A 25,039-nucleotide genomic window follows, 5' to 3' on the forward strand; every position below is an offset into this window, starting at 1 on the left:
GGCAGTGGGCGGCATATGGCTTTGATTGGCAAAAAGCTGGCATCCGACACAGCGTTGTACGAGGTCCCGTGCATCTGCTCGGGCCATGGGCCAAATGAAACCCGTGCGAAAAGCCTTACTTACAAGGGCCCGAGCTGCGGCGTGATGGCCGGCGAAACCAGTGTGTATTTCGGCCAAGAGCTGCCGTCCCTCCTCTTCGGAGATACATCTTTGAAGGACTCCGGTAGTACTTTTCTTGTAGAGTTCTCCTTCATGAACTTTGTAGGCTTTGGAGCGTCAAACTATGTGACGAGCCTCGTTCTGGTCATCAAGGAGCTCCTGCCTATTGAGGTAGGCTAGGAAGGGTTCGGTCCATGGGGCAATCACCGCCATGATTACATGGGCGGAAGGTGTTATTTCGGTGCCCGAGCCCCCAAAGGTATCGGAATTGTGTTCGGCATCTGAGGGTATGATCATATCTGGACTAGCAGTACCGCTCTCGTCCTGCCATACCATGGATGGCTTGAAGAGCTTTTCCACAAAGGTGTTGGGTGGGACGGGATCGCGTTTAGCGCCCATTCGAGCCAGGATGCCTGCTGCCTGATTACTCTCTCGAGCAACGTGATGAAACTCGAGTCCCTCAAACCGGGCTGATATTTTTAGTACGACGTCGCGGTATGTCGTCATATTTCGATCTTTTGCATCGAAATCTCCGTTTATTTGGGATATTGCGAGGTTTGAATCCCCACGCACCTCTAGGCGTTGAATGCCCATAGAAACGGCTATCCGGAGATCGTGCAGTAGTGCCTCATATTCGGCCGCGTTGTTGGAATCCGTATACATTATTTGTAATATGTACCGGATTGTATCCCCTGTAGGAGATGTCAGGATGACACCAGACCCCAATCCGGCCAACATTTTGGAGCCATCGAAGTACATCACCCAGTTGGAGTATGAGCTATACTCTTTAGGGAGTTCGGCTTTTGTCCATTCGGCGACGAAGTCGGCCAACACCTGAGATTTAATAGCTCAGTATGGCTTGTATGTTATTTCAAATGGCAAGAGCTCGATAGCCCATTTGGCAATGCGGCCGGTGGCATCTCGGTTGTTTATGATGTCATTGAGTGGCACTTCGGAAGCCACTGTGATCGAGCACTCTTGAAAGTAGTGTCACAGCTTCCGAGATGCCATGAACACCGCATAAGCTACCTTTTGATAGTGCGGGTATCGGGATTTGCATGGTCTAAGGACCTCCGATACATAGTATACTGGTTTTTGGAGTGGGAATTTATGTCCCTCTTCCTCTCGTTCGACGACGAGCACCGCGCTCACCACCTGGTGAGTTGCAGATATGTAGAGTAGCATGGGTTCGCCGACGGCTGGCGCGGCAAGGATTGGGTTGCTTGCTAACAACATTTTTATTTCTTCCAGTCCGGCCGTTGCCGCATCCGTCCACTTGAAGTGGTCGGTTCGTCAGAGTAAGAGATAAAGTGGCAATGCCTTTTCTCCCAATCTGGAGATAAAGCGGCTTAAAGCTGCCACACATCCAGCTAGTTTCTGGACTTGTTTTAGGTCTGTTGGGGTTGCCAATTGTGACAGGGCTCGAATTTTGGTTGGGTTTGCTTCGATTCCTCTATTGGAAACAATGAACCCGAGTAGTTTCCCTGCTGGAACGATGAAGACACATTTTTCCGGATTGAGCCGTATGTCGTATGTTTGGAGGTTGTCAAATGTGAGGCGTAGATCGTCCACCAATGATTCGACATGTTTAGACTTGATGACCACATCATCTACGTATGCCTCCACTGTCTTGTCGATTTGCTTTTCCATACATGTTTGAATCATGCGTTGGTAAGTGGCGCCGACGTTTTTGAGTCCGAATGGCATGGTGTTGAAGCAGAAGGGCCCATACGGGGTAATGAACACCGCTGAGGGCTGGTCGGACTCCTTCATCTTAATTTGATGGTATCCGGAGTATGCGTCGAGGAAACACAGTGAACCGTGTCCTGCAGTCGCGTCAGTAATTTGGTCAATGCGGAGCAACAGGAAAGGGTCCTTAGGGCAGGCCTTGTTGAGGTCTTTGAAATCGACACAAAGACGCCAGGATTTATCCTTCTTCGGCACCATGACCAGGTTTGCTAGCCAGTCCGGGTGTTTGATCTCCCTGATGAACCCTGCTTCAAGAAGTTTAGCAAGCTCCTCCCCCATAGCTTGTCGTTTGGGTTCGGAAAATCGTCACAACATTTGCTTGACTGGATTGAACCCCTTTATAATATTGAGGCTATGTTCGGACAGTATGCGTGGGATCCCGGGCATGTCCGAAGGGTGCCAGGCGAAGATGTCCCAATTTTCACGCAGGAAAGCTTTTAGTGCGGCGTCGATCGTTGGATCTAGCTGTGCTCCAATGGAGGCTGTCTTGTTGGGATCCGTTGGGTGTACTTGAAACTTGACTATTTCGTCTGCTGGCTTGAAAGAAGTGGATTTGGGCCTCTTATCGAGGATTACGTCGTCCCTGTCCACTGTAAAGCGCAGATTGGTTAGTTCCTCGGCCGCGAGGGCTTCAGATAGCGCCTCGAGGGCTAGTGATGCAGTTTTGTTTTTGGCGCGGAGTGCTATATCCGGATCACTGGTGAGAGTGATAACTCTGTTGGCCCCTGGCATTTTGAGCTTCCTGTACCCGTAATGGGGTATGGCTTGAAAGCGTGAGAATGCATCTCGCCCTAATAGGGCGTGATATCCGCTCTTGAAGGGTGCCATGTGGAAGAGCAACTCTTCAGACCTATAGTTCTCCGGCGTGCCGAATACAATGTCGAGTTTGTTTTTTCCCGAGGTTCGGGCTTCTCGACTAGGGATTATACCTCGGAAAGTGGTGCCTCTTTGCTCAATGTGGCTTTTGTCCATCTGCATTTTATGGAGAGTATCTTCGTAGATAAGGTTCAGCTCGCTGTCGCCGTCCATGAGCACTTTGGTGAGTCAAAAGCCCTCCACTATTGAGTTTAGGACCAAGGTGGCTAGTGCTCAGACTGACTTGGCCCTTGGCTCGTCGTCGGCATTAGAAGTTATCGCCATGTCATTCCAAGGGTTTATTACGGCTACCTGGTTGACTTTGGCAAGGTTGCGTAATGCCCTTTTGCGCCAGTTATTTGAAGAAAAGGTCTCGAAGACCGTCAAGACATTGAGGTCGTTATCCGTAGAATGTTTCTCCGGGGTAGTGCTGGTTAGGATAGCCTCGCCGCTCTTAGACACCTACCGGAGTACCCAACATGCCCGAAGGATGTGTGTTGGATCGGTATTCGGCGTCGTGTGTATCCGGCAGGGCTTGTCGAGCCATTCATCAAGGACAGTTCTGTGCCCCGTTGAGGGCTTAATTTTCTTGTCCATAAGGTAATGATCGGGTGCCCCGTGAGGGTATATCCTTTTTGCCCGTCCGGTGGGTGTCTTAAAGGTCGGCGGTTCCCACGAGCTGTCTGGGCCTTCTAGGCGCTTTCCATGGCGCAATATTTCTGTACTATGTGTGCCAAATCTGCAAAGTGCAGTATGCGGCGTCGGTTGAGGGCATTGAGGATCCCTTCGTCCGTACTATTGCAACAAAATACTGAAACCGCGTCGTTGTCGCAGCAATCTTTGATCTTGTTTTTAACAAGGAGGAATCTGGCCCAAAAGTGATGGACTGTTTCCTGAGGTTGCTGCCGGACATACATTAGGTCGCATATGTCCAGAGGACCGGAATTTCTTGGGGAATATTGCTTGTCGTGGGCGGGTGGGCTTAAATCCGAACCCTGGCCCACTGCTTGATCCGGAGTTTGAAGAATTTCTGAGGTCACTAGCTCAAGATCCGGAGAGTGTTGGGAGTTTTCAGGCTCAAGGCCTGGTTCTATGTTCAGAGGACAAGAAGTCTCTTCCCGAAGAGGGGTATCCGGCCCACAGGGCTCGGAAATCTGAACATAGCTTGTCCTCAGTTTAGGGTAGAGGCATCCTTGGCTTGCTCTTCTACAACCGATACCAGATGGGTGATCGGCGGGGATCTGATTTTCCTCTGATCGGGTTTAAGCCCAATCCGATCGTAGTCTGTTGCGACCCCCAGGGCGGCGATGCGATCTAGAAGTTCATTCAAAGATAAGATATTTGCCGAATCCATCTTATCGGAGTGTTCGAAGCCGATGCGGAGATGATTTTTGGCAATTTGGGGGACCGCCTTTGGCTTAACGGAGCGGGCGCCCATGGTAAAGTTGCCGAGCTGGAGGATCTGCCCAGGAGCTAGGGCCCTTCCAGAGACGATTTTGTCGTTGATGACAAGGCGAGCCATCGATCCTTCTATTGACGACACAGAGGAACTCTCAATGAAAGCACCAATGTCGGTGTCAAAACCAGCAGATCTCGGGTAGGGGGTCCCGAACTGTGCGTCTGAGGATCAAAGGTAACAGGAGAAAGGGGACACAATGTTTACCCAGGTTCGGGCCCTCTTAATGGAGGTAATACCCTACTTCCTTCTTGATTGACTTTGATGAGTATAGGGGTTACAAGAGTTGATCTACATCAAGATCGTAATGGCTAACCCTAGATGTCCAGCCTATATGATTTGTGATGATCTCTACGGCCTAACCCCTCAGGTTTGTATAGACACCGGAGGGACCCAAGATTGTACAAAGTCGGTTTACAGAGAAAGGAAACTACACGGCTAGCCGCCAAGCTTGCTATCCATGCCAAGGAGAGTCCCATCCAGACACAGAGGAAGGCCTCCTATCTTGTATCTTCACGGCCCATCAATCCGGCCTATGTCACATAGCCCGACCATTCGAGGACCCCCTAATCCAGGACTCCCTCACTGGGGATTCTGTATTTATAGGATTTTTTGGCATTGGTTTTGTTGGAAATATGCCCTAGAGGCAATAATAAATGGTTATTATTATATTTCTTTGTTCATGATAATTGTCTATTGTTCATGCTATAATTGTGTTATCCAGAAATCGTAATACATGTGTGAATACATAGACCACAACGTGTCCCTAGTAAGCCTCTAGTTGACTAGCTCGTTGATCAACAGATAGTCATGGTTTCTTGACTATGGACATTGGATGTCATTGATAACGGGATCACATCATTAGGAGAATGATGTGATGGACAAGACCCAATCCTAAGCATAGCATAAGAGATCGTGTAGTTTCGTTTGCTAGAGCTTTTCCAATGTCAAGTATCTTTTCCTTAGACCATGAGATCGTGCAACTCCCGGATACCGCAGGAGTGCTTTGGGTGCACCAAACGTCACAACGTAACTGCGTGACTATAAAGGTACACTACGGGTATCTCTGAAAGTGTCTGTTGGGTTGGCACGGATCGAGACTGCGATTTGTCACTCCGTGTGACGGAGAGGTATCTCTGGGCCCACTCGGTAATGCATCATCATAATGAGCTCAATGTGACTAAGGCGTTAGTCACGGGATCATGCATTGCGGTACGAGTAAAGAGACTTGCCGGTAACGAGATTGAACAAGGTATTGGGATACCGACGATCGAATCTCGGGCAAGTAACATACCGATTGACAAAGGGAATTGTATACGGGATTGATTGAATCCCCGACATCGTGGTTCATCCGATGAGATCATCGTGGAACATGTGGGAGCCAACATGGGTATCTAGATCCCGCTGTTGGTTATTGACCGGAGAGGCGTCTCGGTCATGTCTGCATGTCTCCCGAACCCGTAGGGTCTACACACTTAAGGTTCGGTGACGCTAGGGTTGTAGAGATATGAGTATGCGGAAACCTGAAAGTTGTTCGGAGTCCCGGATGAGATCCCGGACGTCACGAGGAGTTCCGGAATGGTCCGGAGGTGAAGAATTATATATAGGAAGTCCAGTTTCGGCCATCGGGAAAGTTTCGGGGGTTATCGGTATTGTACCGGGACCACCGGAAGGGTCCCGGGGGTCCACCGGGTGGGGCCACCTATCCCGGAGGGCCCCATGGGCTGAAGTGGGAAGGGAACCAGCCCTTAGTGGGCTGGGGCGCCCCCCATGGGCCTCCCCCCTGCGCCTAGGGTTGGAAACCCTAGGGAGGGGGGCGCCCCACTTGACTTTGGGGGTAAGTTACCCCCCTGGCCGCCCCCCCCTCCAGATGGGTTCCAGGCCGGCGCCCCCCTCCCAGGGGGCCTATATAAAGGGGGGGAGGGAGGGCAGCAACATTACAGCCTTGGGCGCCTCCCTCCTCCCCTGCTACACCTCTCCCTCTCGCAGACGCTCGGCGAAGCCCTGCCGAGATCCCGCTACATCCACCACCACGCCGTCGTGCTGCTGGATCTCCATCAACCTCTCCTTCCCCCTTGCTGGATCAAGAAGGAGGAGACGTCGCTGCACCGTACGTGTGTTGAACGCGGAGGTGCCGTCCGTTCGGCACTCGGTCATCGGTGATTTGAATCACGGCGAGTACGACTCCGTCAACAACGTTCATTGGAACGCTTCCGCTCGCGATCTACAAGGGTATGTAGATGCACTCCTTTCCCCTCGTTGCTAGTATACTCCATAGATGGATCTTGGTGAGCGTAGGAAAATTTTAAAATTCTGCTACGATCCCCATCAGTGGCATCATGAGCCAGGCCTATGCGTAGTTACTATGCACGAGTAGAACACAAAGCAGTTGTGGGCGTTGATGTTGCCAATTCTTCTTGCCGCTACTAGTCTTATCTTGTTTCGGCGGTATTGTGGGATGAAGCGGCCCGGACCGACCTTACACGTACGCTTACGTGAGACAGGTTCCACCGACTGACATGCACTAGTTGCATAAGGTGGCTAGCGGGTGTCTGTCTCTCCTACTTTAGTCAGAACGGATTCGATGAAAAGGGTCCTTATGAAGGGTAAATAGAAATTGGCAAATCACGTTGTGGTCATACGTAGGTAAGAAACGTTCTTGCTAGAAACCTACAAACCACGTAAAAAACTTGCAACAACAATTAGAGGACGTCTAACTTGTTTTTGCAGCAAGTGCTATGTGATGTGATATGGCCAGAAGATGTGATGAATGATATATGTGATGTATGAGATTGATCATATTCTTGTAATAGGAATCACGACTTGCATGTCGATGAGTATGACAACCGGCAGGAGCCATAGGAGTTGTCTTTATTATTTTGTATGACCTGCGTGTCATTGAATAACGCCATGTAAATTACTTTACTTTGTTGCTAAACGCGTTAGCCATACAAGTAGAAGTAATCGTTGGCGTGACGACTTCATGAAGACACAATGATGGAGATCATGATGATGGAGATCATGGTGTCATGCCGGTGACGAAGATGATCATGGTGCCCCGAAGATGGAGATCAAAGGAGCATAATGATATTGGCCATATCATGTCACTATTTGATTGCATGTGATGTTTATCATGTTTTTGCATCTTATTTGCTTAGAACGACGGTAGTGAGTAAGATGATCCCTTATGATAATTTCAAGAAAGTGTTCCCCCTAACTGTGCACCGTTGCGAAGGTTCGTTGTTTCGAAGCACCACGTGATGATCGGGTGTGATAGATTCTAACGTTCGCATACAACGGGTGTTGACGAGCCTAGCATGTACAGACATGGCCCCGGAACACACGCAATACACTTAGGTTGACTTGACGATCCTAGCATGTACAGAAATGGCCTCGGAACACGAAGGACCGAAAGGTCGAGCATGAGTCGTATAGAAGATACGATCAACATGGAGATGTTCACCGATCTTGACTAGTCCGTCTCACGTGATGATCGGACACGGCCTAGTTAACTCGGATCATGTTTCACTTAGATGACTAGAGGGATGTCTATCTGAGTGGGAGTTCATTGAGTAATTTGATTAGATGAACTTAATTATCATGAACTTAGTCTAAAATCTTTACACTATGTCTTGTAGATCAAATGGCCCACGTTGTCCTCAATTTCAACGCGTTCCTAGAGAAAACCAAGCTGAAAGATGATGGCAGCAACTATACGGACTGGGTCCGGAACCTGAGGATCATCCTCATAGAAGCCAAGAAAGATTATGTCTTAGAAGCACCGCTAGGTGAAGCACCAATCCCAGAGAACCAAGACGTTATGAACGCTTGGCAGCAGCGTGCTGATGATTACTCCCTCGTTCAGTGCGGCATGCTTTACAGCTTAGAACCGGGTCTCCAAAAGCGTTTTGAGAAACATGGAGCATATGAGATGTTCGAGGAGCTGAAAATGGTTTTCCAAGCTCATGCCCGGGTCGAGAGATATGAAGTCTCCGACAAGTTCTTCAGCTGTAAAATGGAGGAGAATAGTTCTGTTAGTGAGCACATACTCAGAATGTCTGGGTTACACAACCACTTATCCCAGCTGGGAGTTAATCTCCCGGATGACGCGGTCATTGACAGAATCCTCCAGTCGCTTCCACCAAGCTACAAGAGCTTTGTGATGAACTTCAATATGCAGGGGATGGAAAAGACCATTCCTGAGGTATATTCAATGCTGAAATCAGCGGAGGTGGAGATCAGAAAAGAACATCAAGTGTTGATGGTGAATAAAACCACTAAGTTCAAGAAGGGCAAGGGTAAGAAGAACTTCAAGAAGGACGGCAAGGGAGTTGCCGTGCCCGGTAAGCCAGTTACTGGGAAGAAGTCGAAGAATGGACCCAAGCCTGAGACTGAGTGCTTTTATTGCAAGGGAAGTGGTCACTGGAAGCGGAACTTCCCCAAATACTTAGCGGACAAGAAGGCCGGCAACACCAAAGGTATATGTGATATACATGTAATTGATGTGTACCTTACCAGTACTCGTAGTAGCTCCTGGGTATTTGATACCGGTGCGGTTGCTCATATTTGTAACTCAAAACAGGAACTACGGAATAAACGGAGACTGGCGAAGGATGAGGTGACGATGCGCGTCGGGAATGGTTCCAAGGTCGATGTGATCGCCGTCGGCACGCTACCTCTGCATCTACCTATGGGATTAGTTTTAAACCTCAATAATTGTTATTTAGTGCCAGCTTTGAGCATGAACATTGTATCTGGATCTCGTATAATTCGAGATGGCTACTCATTTAAATCCGAGAATAATGGTTGTTCTATTTATTTGAGAGATATGTTTTATGGTCATGCCCCGTTGGTCAATGGTTTATTCTTGATGAATCTCGAACGTGATGTTACACATATTCATAGTGTGAATACCAAAAGATGTAAAGTTGATAACGATAGTCCCACATACTTGTGGCACTGCCGCCTTGGTCACATTGGTGTCAAGCGCATGAAGAAGCTCCATGCAGATGGACTTTTGGAGTCTCTTGATTACGAATCATTTGACACGTGCGAACCATGCCTCATGGGTAAGATGACCAAGACTCCGTTCTCCGGAACAATGGAGCGAGCAACCAACTTATTGGAAATCATACATACCGATGTGTGCGGTCCAATGAGTGTTGAGGCTCGCGGAGGATATCGTTATGTTCTCACTCTCACTGATGATTTAAGTAGATATGGGTATGTCTACCTAATGAAACACAAGTCTGAAACCTTTGAAAAGTTCAAGGAATTTCAGAGTGAGGTTGATAATCAACGTGACAGGAAAATAAAATTCTTATGATCAGATCGTGGTGGAGAATATTTAAGTCACGAGTTTGGTACACACTTAAGGAAATGTGGAATAGTTTCACAACTCACGCCGCCTGGAACACCTCAGAGAAATGGTGTGTCCGAACGTCGTAATTGCACTCTATTGGATATGGTGCGATCTATGATGTCTCTTACCGATTTACCGCTCTCATTTTGGGGCTATGCTTTAGAGACTGCCGCATTCACTTTAAATAGGGCTCCGTCGAAATCCGTTGAGACGACACCGTATGAATTATGGTTTGGGAAGAAACCTAAGCTGTCGTTTCTAAAAGTTTGGGGATGCGATGCTTATGTCAAGAAACTTCAACCTGAAAAGCTCGAACCCAAGTCGGAGAAATGCGTCTTCATAGGATACCCTAAGGAAACTATTGGGTATACCTTCTACCTCAGACCCAAAGGCAAGATCTTCGTTGCCAAGAACGGGTCCTTTCTGGAGAAGGAGTTTCTCTCGAAAGAATTGAGTGGGAGGAAAGTGGAACTTGATGAGGTGATAGTCACCCCTTCCGAACCGGAAAGTAGCGCAGCGCGGGAAAATGTTCCTGTGGTTCCTACACCGACTGGGGAGGAAGTTAATGATGATGATCATGAAGCTTCGGATCAAGTTACTACTGAACTTCGTAGGTCCACAAGGACACGTTCCGCACCAGAGTGGTACGGCAACCCTGTCCTAGAAATCATGTTGTTAGACAACGGTGAACCTTTGAACTATGAAGAAGCGATGGCGGGCCCGGATTCCGACAAATGGCTAGAAGCCATGAAATCCGAGATAGGATCCATGTATGAAAACGAAGTACGGACTTTGACTGACTTGCCCGATGATCGGCGAGCCATAGAAAACAAATGGATCTTTAAGAAGAAGACGGACGCGGATGGTAATGTGACCATCTATAAGGCTCGACTCGTCGCTAAGGGTTATAGACAAGTTCAAGGGGTTGACTACGATGAGACTTTCTCACCCGTAGCGAAGCTGATGTCCGTCCGAATCATGTTAGCAATTGTCGCATACTATGATTATGAGATATGGCAGATGGACGTCAAAACGGCATTCCTTAACGGCTTCCTTAAGGAAGAGTTGTATATGATGCAGCCGGAAGGTTTTGTCGATCCTAAGAATGCTAACAAAGTATGCAAGCTCCAGCGCTCAATCTATGGGCTGGTGCAAGCATCTCGGAGTTGGAGCATTCGCTTTGATGAGATGATCAAAGCGTTTGGGTTTACACAGACTTATGGAGAAGCCTGTGTTTACAAGAAAGTGAGTGGGAGCTCTGTAGCGTTTCTCATATTATATGTGGATGACATACTATTGATGGGAAATGATATAGAATTCTTGGAAAGTATAAAGGCCTACCTGAATAAGTGTTTTTCAATGAAGGACCTTGGAGAAGCTGCTTATATATTAGGCATCAAGATCTATAGAGATAGATCAAGAAGCCTCATTGGTCTTTCACAGAGTACATACCTTGACAAGATATTGAAGAAGTTCAATATGGATCAGTCCAAGAAGGGGTTCTTGCCTGTATTGCAAGGTGTGCAATTGAGCACGGCTCAATGCCCGACCACGGCAGAAGATATAGAAAAGATGAGTGTCATCCCCTATGCCTCGGCCATAGGGTCTATTATGTATGCCATGCTATGTACCAGACCTGATGTAAACCTTGCCGTAAGTTTGTTAGGACGGTACCAAAGTAATCCCGGCATGGAACACTGGACAGCGGTCAAGAATATCCTGAAGTACCTGAAGAGGACTAAGGATATGTTTCTCGTTTATGGAGGTGACGAAGAGCTCGTCGTAAAGGGTTACGTCGACGCTAGCTTCGACACATATCTGGATGACTCGAAGTCACAAACGGGATACGTGTATATTTTGAATGGAGGAGCAGTAAGCTGGTGCAGTTGCAAGCAAAGCGTCGTGGCGGGATCTACATGTGAAGCGGAGTACATGGCAGCCTCGGAGGCAGCACAGGAAGCAGTCTGGATGAAGGAGTTCATTACCGACCTAGGGGTGATTCCCAATGCGTCGGGCCCGATGACTCTCTTCTATGACAACACTGGAGCTATTGCCCTTGCGAAGGAGCCCAGGTTTCACAGGAAGACCAGGCATATCAAGCGACGCTTCAACTCCATTCGTGAAAGTGTTCAAAATGGAGACATAGATATTTGTAAAGTACATACGGACCTGAATGTAGCAGATCCGTTGACTAAACCTCTCCCTAGGGCAAAACATGATCAACACCAGGACGCAATGGGTGTTCGATTCATCACAATGTAACTAGATTATTGACTCTAGTGCAAGTGGGAGACTGTTGGAAATATGCCCTAGAGGCAATAATAAATGGTTATTATTATATTTCTTTGTTCATGATAATTGTCTATTGTTCATGCTATAATTGTGTTATCCGAAAATCGTAATACATGTGTGAATACATAGACCACAACGTGTCCCTAGTAAGCCTCTAGTTGACTAGCTCGTTGATCAACAGATAGTCATGGTTTCCTGACTATGGACATTGGATGCCATTGATAACGGGATCACATCATTAGGAGAATGATGTGATGGACAAGACCCAATCCTAAGCATAGCATAAGAGATCGTGTAGTTTCGTTTGCTAGAGCTTTTCCAATGTCAAGTATCTTTTCCTTAGACCATGAGATCGTGCAACTCCCGGATACCGTAGGAGTGCTTTGGGTGCACCAAATGTCACAACGTAACTGCGTGACTATAAAGGTACACTACGGGTATCTCTGAAAGTGTCTGTTAGGTTGGCACGGATCGAGACTGGGATTTGTCACTCCGTGTGACGGAGAGGTATCTCTGGGCCCACTCGGTAATGCATCATAATAATGAGCTGAATGTGACTAAGGCGTTAGTCACGGGATCATGCATTGCGGTACGAGTAAAGAGACTTGCCGGTAAGGAGATTGAACAAGGTATTGGGATACCGACGATCGAATCTCGGGCAAGTAACATACCGATTGACAAAGGGAATTGTATACGGGATTGATTGAATCCCCGACATCGTGGTTCATCCGATGAGATCATCGTGGAACATGTGGGAGCCAACATGGGTATCCAGATCCCGCTGTTGGTTATTGACCGGAGAGGCGTCTCGGTCATGTCTGCATGTCTCCCGAACCCGTAGGGTCTACACACTTAAGGTTCGGTGACGCTAGGGTTGTAGAGATATGAGTATGTGGAAATCCGAAAGTTGTTCGGAGTCCCGGATGAGATCCTGGACGTCACGAGGAGTTCCGGAATGGTCCGGAGGTGAAGAATTATATATAGGAAGTCCAGTTTCGGCCATCGGGAAAGTTTCGGGGGTTATCGGTATTGTACCGGGACCACCGGAAGGGTCCCGGGGGTCCACCGGGTGGGGCCACCTATCCCGGAGGGCCCCATGGGCTGAAGTGGGAAGGGAACCAGCCCTTAGTGGGCTGGGGCGCCCCCCATGGGCCTCCCCCCTGCGCCTAGGGTTGGAAACCCTAGGGTGGGGGCGCCCCACTTGACTTTGGGGGTAAGTTACCCCCTGGCCGCCGCCCCCGCCCCCTCCAGATGGGTTCCAGGCTGGCGCCCCCCCTCCCAGGGGGCCTATATAAAGGGGGGGAGGGAGGGCAGCAACATTACAGCCTTGGGCGCCTCCCTCCTCCCCTGCTACACCTCTCCCTCTCGTAGACGCCCGGCGAAGCCCTGCCGAGATCCCGCTACATCCACCACCACGCCGTCGTGCTGCTGGATCTCTATCAACCTCTCCTTCCCCCTCTCTGGATCAAGAAGGAGGAGATGTCGCTGCACCGTACGTGTGTTGAACGCGGAGGTGCCATCCGTTCGGCACTCGGTCATCGGTGATTTGAATCACGGCGAGTACGACTCCGTCAACAACGTCCATTGGAACGCTTCCGCTCGCGATCTACAAGGGTATGTAGATGAACTCCTTTCCCCTCGTTGCTAGTATACTCCATAGATGGATCTTGGTGAGCGTAGGAAAATTTTAAAATTCTGCTACGATCCCCATCGGGTTTCACACGAAGATGGGCTTCGAGGGGCCCACAACCCACCAGCACACGGGCAAGGCACCTGGCGCACCCCGGTGGGTTGTGCCCACCTCCTTCACCTTCTAGTCCTCCCACGAAGCTTCTAGTGCCTCTTTTGTTCCAAAAAAAATCGTCAAAAAGTTTCGTTGCATTTGGAGAACTTTTATTTCTGCACAAAAAACAACACCATGGTAGTTCTGCTGAAAATAGCGTCAGTCCGGGTTAGTTCCATTCAAATTATACCAAAACCATATAGAATTGTTGTAAACATGGCATGAATACTTCATAAATTATAGGTACGTTGGAGACATATCACTCATCCCATCCGCCTCCATCGTGGACCACACATCCATCGGTGACGGACAGGTCGTGAACCCCGATGAGGGTGAGTAGGGCATGGGAGGCAGCAAGGGCTCAAGTACCAAATGGGCCGGTCCGTCTCCCATATTCTACTCTTCCTTGCCGGCGACTGTACCTTCACTTCATGGGTCTTATCCCGCCGCTCATCAAGAAGGCTGATGGAGGAGGCGGTCACCGGAAGGGAACAACAAGGACTTGAATGACAGGAACCGCGGTAGTCCGGGTTTAGTTCCAGCCCATCCTTTTTTAATGAAAACTTGCCGAAATGTAATGAACTTCGTCCGGTTTGTATGAGAATCATCCAGATTGCATGTAATTCACCCGATTTGTTCAAACCCGGCTTGAAATGTATGTGGCTAGCATTGGATGGCCGGCTCCCGCATCTGTGTCCGCGGACGAATGCGGTGTCTGGTTTGCAGGTCAGCACTGGAGATGCCCTAAGAAACTCTAAATAATTGCATTTTAGATCCGATTAATATCACGAAAAACAATTCTTCTGATTGTACTTCGTCCGCCGAAGATTTAGAATTGCACTAAACAAACAGTAAATGAAAGGGACAAGTGCAAACACCCTCGCCATACCAGCTTTTGAAGACTGCAATAGCCACTTGCCCTGCGACGGAATCTAGAAATCAGTAAAGGAGCATCAGTCGGAGCATCATCCCACGCAATATAGACTTGCAATCCACAGCCACCAGTTTAGAGGGTCGAAGAAACCAAACCATACCACAGAAAAAATATGAAATACGATGTTAAAGTTGCTGCGTCAATAGCCAGCCAATAGACCTCCTTTAAAAACACATCAATTGCCAAGATCTCACGGGAACCAACAGATTCGGGGCACAAATGCCCTTTGTCGACGCTGGATCGGACGCCGTTGAGGTAGGGAGATATCGAAGCGACCTTATGCCAACACGACATCGCCGCCGCCACCTTGTGGATGTCGTTAGAGAAACAAAAACCTATGAAAAAGAAAGTAAGATGGATGGGTCCCCACTCTTCTTGCCGCTGATGAGACCGCCGAACGGGAAATAGAGGAGGACTGAGACGGCGTCGCATAGGAACAAATTTGTATGTAAGGTAAAATATTATTACTATTATTGGTAGGCCATCATGACTGACTTTATTAATTTATAAGTACATTGTCCACTAACTTAGCTAGTAGAGAGACCGAGGGCTCATCAAACCAGATATGCGAAATCATATTACAGTAACAATACTGAGCTAGCACATGGACTGCTTGATTAGCAGACCAAAAATAAGCTAGCAGATGGACTACTTGATTAGCAGACCAAAAATAATTTTAAAATTTGACCTTCCCAATCAAAGAACTAGTGTCAGCATCCCACCATCATGACTAGACTAAGCAAAAGTCTATAATGTTTAGTGAATCTGACTATGCTTCCACATGATGAAAACACAACATATTTGCAAGAGTCAGACCATCATGCCTGCCTAATGCCTCTGTAGTGATCACATCTGCAGCATATGGTAGAATAAGTACGTTGGGCTGCCAAAAAAAGATTACCATGTATATCCCTGGTCACTGCCACTGTTGCACCAGCACCATCATCATCATAATAGGCCGCATCAACATTCAGTTTGATATGATTCAGTTATGGCCTCACCCATCTTTGCTTTCTGACTTCTGATTTTCGAACACAAGATTATTGTTGTACTCAAGGTAGTCAAAGTCGCGATTCAACTCCTAGAATCCTATGATTTCACGATCCTACGAAAGCATGTTGATCCAAGTCCCACTATGAATCCAGATCAGCTAGAATTCATGTTGACTCCCGATCCAAATAGTAGAATCCTCTATGAAGCTGTAGAACCCCGACTATGATATGGACTATATCCGATTCTATAGATTCATCATCCGAGACATTCTTTTAGTTGTAGCAGGATAATACTCCATCTTCCAAACCCCTTTTCACATGCCTCACAACCCGTTATTTCCCTCCCAAGCCCAAACAACCACCCATCGACATCTTTGATCTAGCTGTCAAAAATCCTAGATCAAAACCCTAGATCAAACCTCAGGAACAGGCTTATGGACAGATGGAATTGGCATTAGAAGGAGGCTTCAAGATTGATCGGAGAAGGAGAACAAGACCCTTCAAAGTTCGGCACTGCAGGTCAACTATGCAAGTGATTGGCTATTCATGTACTCTAAAAATTTCCAAAGTAAATTTCATACATTTGAGGACTGAAATGTGGATGACTTCTAGTATTAGATTACTATTACGTTACAAAACTTCTATTTGTGGTCTAAGTACTTTGAGTTTTTGCTCTATATTTGGTGTTAAAACTCTATAGAAACCATATAGATTTGTGGTGTGGATACAAATATCTTATTTGAGGAAATCTAGCAGAATCCTCGATTCCACGACTCGATAGTACGACTCGACTCTATCTGATGAAAATCGATCCGACTCCAAATCCCTACTCTGACTACCTTGCTTGTACTAGCTTCGTTTGTGCACGTTTCTTGTGTGCAAGATAGTCAAGTTAATTTTACTCATCTCACATAGAATACACTGTCAGTGACTCTCAGTGTTAGTGACCCCACCCGAAGCAGGATGGGTCACTATCAACACCGGCGGGGTTCTGAGTGTTGAGGACATGAAAGAGGAGGGGCAGGAGGTGTGGCTCGCTTAGGTGTTACCGATATTTTTACCGCAGAATTTCTTGCTCTCTGGGATGGAATGATCTTTGCTCAACTTTGTGGCTTCTCACATGTGATCATGGAGATTGACTTCTTGGAGCTAGTCAATTTATGGAAATTGTGCAACAATTCACGTTCAATAGTGGCGCCTATCTTGAAGGAATTAGAGGAGATCGAAGCTAGTTTTGCTTTTCTCACGGTTAAGCATGTTGGTAGGGACACTAATGTTCTGGCCCATCAGTATGCTCGATTTGCTTGTTCACTTGATGGCACCAAGAGCTGGCTTGATGCAAGCTTAGATTTTCTTTTGCCTAACCTATCGGCAGATTGCAACCTTATGATGTTTCATTAATAAAGCTTCCAATTTCGTTGCAAAAAAACTGACTTAATGGAATTCTCACAAAAGGAAAGCCACGCTAACGGAAGCCAGGGCAAAGAAGCGCTAATGGGCTCCCACGGTTGGGCCAATCAGAGAGAGAGAAACGCATTCCCTGTAGCTTGCAGGCCGAGAATAGGCCTAACAAGGCTTCTGACGCTCTTCATGTTCTTTCTAAGAAAGAAAAAAAGTAGATGTGCCCTCCCTACGTTTGAACTTGGAACCGACAAAACCAGCTTCGACCAGGCTAGACGATGGTCAACTCACCTTGAAGGTGATATGGCGTAGCATATTTTGTTTAGCCTGTCTTTTTCACCATATCGTGTGTATAAAGGAAATCAAACACAACTCTTCCACGGAGACCCCCATCCCACCCCCACAAATAACTGTCCCTTAATTCAATTTACTATGATAATTCTTTGCATATTTTTTATTTTTAGTTCTTATAAGTCTTCGGTATACTAGTAGAAACCTTATGCTTGGCCCGATTGTGTCATTGTGCTCCATTAAAGTATTTCCATCATCGGGTTTCCCATGCACCACCACGACATGTGTTCTGATGTTGCCGACGAGAGAAAGTGATGTGAGAGCTCACACCTAAAATGCAAGGGCATCTCTTGAGCAGGGCCTCCACAAGCTCCATAGAGTCGGGATCGCCATTGCGAGACGATGAATCCGGGAGACAAAAGACCGGTGCTAGCACATGTGTCTCACCAACACCAGGTCACAGCAACTCCATTGCCCAAGACGAGTGGCGGCCAAATCACCCCCAAGATCTCGTCGCGCCGAAGACGCCGTTGCCGAGATGGGATCAAAACCATAGCAATTGCCCACAACGTGCTACTCGTGGGTTGGCACATTAGCGGCTGTGGTTGGGAGCAGTTTTGAGTCTAATTTTGTAACATTTGGCAAAGTTTAGGAAGGTTCCACTAGGGTTTCTTTTCTTTATTTCCCCAGATTTACACTACCAGTTTTCTTTCAATTTTTTAAATTCTTATTTTCTTTTTTCCTATTTTTTTATTTTTTATTTTTATTCTCTTTAATTTTTCATTTTTTAACATGTGAATATTTTCTTCAAATTTGTAACTATTTACTAGCATCCATGAACATTTTTAATTCACGATTATTTTATAAATATATGAACATTTTTTAAAATCCGTGATGTTTTTCAAGATCATGAACATTTGTAAACAAATTCAAATTTGTGAACTTTTTTCTAATTCATGAATACTTTTTTAATTCAGAAAAACTCATGAAATTTTCAAACTCGTGAATATTTTTGAATTCGTGACCATTTTTAAGTTTGTGACTATTTTTCAAATTCATGATTTTTTTGAAAAATTTAAACAAAACCAGGCAAATAACAAAATGAAGTGAAAAATAACTAAATTTAGTACACACTTAGACACTGGTTTTTTCTCGGCGAACGCAGTGGTGCTACTTAATCGGTTCCTACCTTTTTTTTTGTTAGAAGCACACAAAGGCTACGAGGGGTGAACCTTTCATGGGTCAGCGAGCGACGCTCGGCTGCGATATGAGAGATGTCCGTGGCGCGAGGATTATATCTGGATAGCGATTTGTATCGTACGCTCGCCTGAAGCAAATTTTGCGTCGCGTTTAACTGGGCAGGCCCAGTTCTTCTCCTTCCTGTCCCGCTCGGTTGGCTATTCGGTTTGATTTTTTTCTATCCCTTTTTTTTGATTTCTTGTTTCTTCAATGTTTTTCCAATTTTCTATTTTCTTTATTTTTCACCAGTTTCTTCGTTTCTTTCTCTGTTTTCATTACCTTTTTCTTTACTTTTTCTGTGATTTTTTCGGTTTCTTTGTTTGTTTCTCGGTTGTCACTGGGTTTGTTTTCTTTGTTTCCTAAATTTATTTTATGTTTTTTGTTTTCTTTGTCTCTTTCTGGGTCTTCACTGTTTTCATTTTTTTTCTTTGGTTTTCATTGGTTTTATTGGTTTCTTTTTTGGTTTTCATTGGTTTTGTTAATTTTTCTTTGTTTCTTTGTCATCTGATGTTTGGCTGAGGTGAGAAAGGTTTTCTTTTTCACCAGGGGCACATGTCATCTATTGTTTGGCTGAGGTGAGAAAGGGTTTTTTGTGAGATGGAGGTAAGGGTCTTTTTTTTCTTTTTTCCATCGAGATGGAGAAACAAGTGCACACCTTCATCTCAAGCGGCACGCAATTGCGCCCCTCAACCACTAGTTTCCCTTCAAGGAACGGGGGAGGATGATGCGGCCCTATGTGCGGCTGGTACCGATCCCGGTAATAAGGTCACCCAAGGAAGAAAGGAGATGTATGTTGTGTCTGCATTGTGTCAACCAGTCGGGACGATGAGCACGTCGGACAGTTCAATAACGACTCGGAGACAAGAAAATAATGTCCACAAAATCAGCTACAAGGTGTCTGCGTTACGTGACAAGCTTGTAGCGAGTGGAGACCATGGAGGGTGGATAACACGAGGAACACAATCTATGACCTAGTCCAGAATTGGTCTTGGTCCAAATATCCACACGTTACACGACTTGGCTACATCGTTAGGGAACATGCAGAATACAAGAGGAGCCGAAATTACCATGGTTTTGTGGTTTGTGCGTACGTTTGCTGCGGCCAAAAACATGTGTTGATTTCAGTCGACAGAAACCTAGTGTACGTGGTATAAACTTCAAGACGTACACGTCTTTGTTTTGTAAGCTAGAGGAGGAGAGCAGCTATTCTGACCCCATCTACACCCGCGCATGAACAAAAAATTCATAAAAAAGACATAGGAAACATATAAAAAATCTGAACTTTTTCCCACAAAAAAAGTTCTGAACTTTTTTGGCATTCAAGATACTTGATAAGGTGCTTGCAAATTTTCGTGGTGTTTGGACATTTAAGGTGCTCGTAGTGAAAAACAAAGTTTGGCTTCCAAAGAAACTTAGAGAAACTGCACTGTTTAGACCTCATTTTGCTTTTTTGAAATGAGCTCCTGTTAGGGCATATTTCTCTCTTAGTGGTTTTGATGACGACAATGCATTTGCGGACTAATCGTGTGCATTGAGCATTTCAGATTATCTATCATATGTCACAAGACGATTCGAGACCCTGGAGTTTTTAATAGTGAAGACAGGGAAGGAACTTCTGTAACACATTTTCGTCTTCACCGGCTCCACTTATGGTTACTTTACCTTTACTTTGCGCAAGCTTTATTTGTGTTGTATCCTTTGCTTGCTTGTGTTGTTGTTGTTAGCATCATATAGGTTGCTCATCTAGTTGCATATCTAGACACCTATTTATTAAGATTTGTTAAGAAAAACTAAAAACTGGTAGTTGCTTATTCATTACCCCCCCCCCCCACACACACACACAAAAGTCAACCATATCAATCCTTTCAGCTCCCTTAATATCATTTGAGCACAAAAAGTTGCATGCTCCTGAAAAAACTCGAGCATTTTGAATGTAAAAAAAATCAGATTTTTTTGAATGTTTCGTCTATTTTTTTTGGAATTTACTGTTCATCGGGAGCTTATGAGCCTGATGCATGCATGCCTAATTGGCCGGTTGTCAGTTAAATTAGGGTAGGGGTTGGTTAGGATATTTGAGAAATATTTGTCGTGTACGATCCAACTTCTAACCGGACAAACAGTATTTATATCTTTTTGCATCGTAGCTTTAGGAGAGGTTTTAGGTTGTTTTGGTTGTCGACGAAAAATATAGCAAGTCGGGCATCTCTCAGTAGCGAGTTATTTGTTACATTCTTGTCAAGTAGCTTAAATTATTGTTTTGTGTTTCTGATGAGAAATAGGAGATGCCGTTTCTAATTGGCCGATGCTAGGCGTAGGTCGGCTGATGACAGGAAATTTTAAGCCGCCTAGTTGACCGTTAGATCAGGCGCACCGCAGCCATCCGTTGTGCCAGCTAGACCACATGCATCACTGAGCAGAATTGACCCCGTCGTCTCTCCAGCCCAACGCCCATCCACTCCACTGCTCATCGCCGGAGCTCCAACGACCGCCAAGACGCTTCATTGCAACCTCGCCGGAGCTCCAACGGCAACCACGACGATTCATTGCAACCTCGCCGGAGCTCCAACAACCGCCAAGACGCCTCATTGTAACCTTGCCGGAGCTCCAACGACAACCGCGACGCTTCACTACAACCTCGCCAGAGTTCCAACAACTGCCAAGACACTTCATTGCAACCTCGCCGGAGCTCCAACGGCAACCGCGACGCTTCACTGCAACCTCGCCGGAGCTCCAACAACTGCCAAGACGCTTCATTGCAACCTCGCCGGAGCTCCAATGACCACCGCGACGCTTCACTGCAGCTTCAACGACGCTTCATTGCTACCTCGGCGGAGCTTCAACGACCGCCTCGGCGCTCCACTGCAGCTCCGGGGCGCTTCATTGCAGCCCTGCCAGCGCTTCAATGTAGCACCGACGACCCGCCAACACCGGCGCAGTGGTACTCCACCACCGCCCACGTTGGGAGCCGGCGAAGCTTCACTGCAGCACAACTCGACGGCGACGGGGTGCTGCGATGAATCACACGGCGGCCGCCGACAAATCCCCGCATCAGAGCGCCGACAGCACCGTGCAACGTTGCATCGCAGCAACGGCAACCGCCGACGAGCCGCCATAGCAGTGCAGCGTCGCGAGACTCGAGGTGCTGCATAGCAGCGCCGGCGAGGCTGCGTTGCAGCACCGGCAACCGACGAGGGCCGCCATATCACAGCGCCGACAACAGTGTCGAACGTGGCTGCGTTCACGAGTGCTGCACGCAGCGGCGCGTGCTCGCACAGGGTAGAACACGTCCTTCTACTTCCACCGCCCCGTCACGGACGAGAAGCAGAGTAGCGTGGCCTCGTCGCTGCCGATGAGCGGCTGGAGCTCGACGACCATGTAGTGGCCGCCGCCCGCCGGGGACGCGAGGAGGCCGACGGAGCGGTCGTCAAGGAAGCTGCGCCCGTTGCCGGGGAGGCGGGCGGCGGCGGAGGAGGAGGCGTCGCAGACGTAGTAGCCGGGGGGCGTGCGGTCGGTGATGTTGAGCGTGACGAAACCGTCGGCGTCGGGGCTGGAGGGCGGCGACGGGGGAGGGCTCGGGGCCGGGGGCGTGGAGAGGAGGAGGAGGCCGGAGGGGTCGACGGCGAGGACCATGGGGTACTCGTCCTTGCCGGGCGAGACGCGCAGGGGCACGGTGAGCAGGGTGACGCGCGGCGGCGCGGCTAGCGCGAGCGCGTGGTCGTCGCCCGGCGGGAGGTCCTCGGCAGCTGGTGGCTGGTGGTCGGCGTCGCCATGGGCAATGGAAGATAAGATGAGGAAAGAACGGGTGGAGGAGCGGGCGTGTGAAAGAGATAAGGCTCGACGGGAAAGCGGCGGACTAGCTGACGCATGGGACACGTGTCGCGTAGGGGACCCGACTTATGCGACGCTATTTTCATCCGGTTGATTTAGGGCCGCTGCTAGGCGTCAGCCGACTGATTTCTCTAAGAAATCCGTCGGGTCCTAGGCCATCAGATCCGACTCTTGCCACCCGTTGGATTTGGTCAACATCATCTCGCGGGGTCGTCCCCTCCTCTCAACGCAGCGACGACGGGAGCAAACGAAAGTGTGTCGTCGTGGGAAAAGCAGCGCCGCATCCCTCGCCGGCCGACGACCGTGGACGAGGCTTCACTGCAGCTTCAACACCGTGCAGTGGCGCTCGATAGTAGCACCCGACTCTGCCGGCAAGCGCTCTCCACTGCAGCACCGAGTGTCAGGTCGCAGGTGAAGCTCCATCGCAGATCTCAGGTCGCCGGTGAAGCTCCATTGCAGCACCGCCCGCTGCATCACAGCTCCAGGCGTTGCCGGTGAAGCTCCATTGCAGCTGCCGGTGCAGCTCCATTGCAGCACCGCCCGCTGCAACGCAGCTGCGGCGCGTCGGCGATGCTCCATAGCAGCAAGGGAGCTGCTTCATCGCAGCGCCGGTGGTCCGGCGATGCTCCATAGCAGCAAGGGAGCTGCTCCATCGCAGCACCGGCAGCCGCCTGTCCATGCTCCATCGCAGCAGTACACGCGCTGCATCGCAGCTCTGCCGCGCCGCCGATGACTTGAGGTCCATGCACGCAGCGTTGCAGCTCCGCCACCGGTGTTGCATTGCAGCTCCACCGTAGCAGCACCGGTGACCCCCACGTAGCACGACGGCGCTGGAGGGGATGCTCACTGAGGATTGCGGCGAGGCGGGCGACGGCGTCGGGCGGGGGGACGAAGCCGGTGGCGGAGCCGGCGAAGACCTCGTGGCTGGTGTCGAAGAGGCGCTGCATCGGCGTGGGCGGCACCGGCGCCGGAACAGCGACCACGGGGGCAGCCGCGGCCGCGGCGTTGGCGTTGGAGGACTTCTTCTGGCGGCGGCGGTTCCTGCGGGACGAGGCGCTGTCCGCGGCCACGGGTTGCCCTCCCGCCTGCGACACCGGCATGGTCGTCGGGGAAGGGCGGATCTCGGGTCGTCGCTACGGCAGAGGAGGGGCGCGTCGTCGGTGGTGAGGGCGGGGGGTGAGGTGGGGTCGAGTGTGGAGGCCGGGTCGGGGGACGGGAAAGGATAAGGATGCCAGGGATGAGTGGTTATGCGGAGGTAGGGGGAGAGCGTGTGAGGGGACACGTGTCACGAAAGCGAGGCGGCTTACGACGCGCTGAAATCAGTCGGTTGATTTCCATCGTTTTCCTTGATTTAGATACTTTTCCTTTCTAATTTCTTGAAAATTTTACTCGCGACGTCGATTCTTTATTTATGCCGTACGCGTGCAGGAGAGAGAGAGAGAGTTGCTTGGCCCATGAGGCCCGTATACATCATTATGTATAGCAACAGAAGAATAGAGATTGCAAATTTTTGTAGGTAGCTTACCAAATAACATCAACATTTTTCTAAAAAAACAGAAGAATGGTGATCCCTCAAAAAAAATAGAGTAGGTTGACTGATTCCAGATAACATCAACATTTTTCTCAGAAAAAAAGATAACATCAACATTTGTGTTTCAAAAAAAAAGAGGATAACATCAACATTTCGTGTATCATGTTCTAGTTCTACAACGGTAGCCAGTACGAGTATTGTATGAAAGTCATACGTATGATTTTGTTTTTTGGGTGTTATTGCTGGTACGTTTAGGAAAATAAGTGTCTGTTTTTTATATAGCTTTGGCTAAGCTCTGTACAAACAAAGAACTGTCATAAGTGCTTTAACAAATTCCCTTTCCTTTTATTGTGCAGTGCCTTTATGAAAGCACTAGTTTCTTCATTTCTATTGTATAGTAGCCGCGCCGCCAGCCGCCCCTCCCAGCTCCTCCCCCGCTTCGCCGCTGCCGGAGGGGACACCGGCGAAGCCCGCGTGGTCCCCAGGGAAGGTGGCGGCGGGGTGTCCTCGTTGTTCTCACGCAGATCTCGCGGCGGCCGGTGGCGCGCGGCGGTGTTCCGCCGGTGGTTGGCGTCTGCTGCCCGTGGGGCGGCGTCCCTCACGGCGGCGGGGCTGCGCCTGAACGGCGCTTGGTGGTGGCCATGTGGCGGCGCGCGGGTGGGCCGGATCTGGGCTTCCGGTCTACGTCCTCGTCGTGGCAGCGCTTGCCATTGCCCTCGGCCATGAGGCGTGGTCCGGGACGGGCCGAGCGCCGGTGGGGCTGGCCAGGACGCACGCTGGCAGCACCCTACTTCATCTCGCATCGTCTCGCTGGCCAATGGTGGTGGTCATGTTCGTCGTCAGAGATGGCCGGCCAGAGGCTTGGTGATCAGATCCCGAGATCCATCATCTAGTCCCGGATGCGAGTTGCGGAGACATGGTTGCCGGTGAAAACCGAGCCGTTGGCAGGTGATGGCGGCGTTCTACGCCGTTACCTTGATGGAGGCATTGTCGTGCAACTCCTGTCGACCCACTCGTGCTGCTCTGGGGGAAACCCTAGGATCTGGTGTTCCAGATCAGACGATGGCGGCATTGCGGTGTCGTTTCTCTTTTGGGAGCATCGTTTGTGGAGCAGCGCTGGAAGTCAGAGGCAGAAGGTGGAGCGGCTTCATCTTGCACGGAGCTTCG

The sequence above is a fragment of the Aegilops tauschii genome, chromosome 7, assembly GCF_002575655.3.
Source record: "Aegilops tauschii subsp. strangulata cultivar AL8/78 chromosome 7, Aet v6.0, whole genome shotgun sequence".
In the NCBI taxonomy this organism is placed as follows: domain Eukaryota; kingdom Viridiplantae; phylum Streptophyta; class Magnoliopsida; order Poales; family Poaceae; genus Aegilops; species Aegilops tauschii.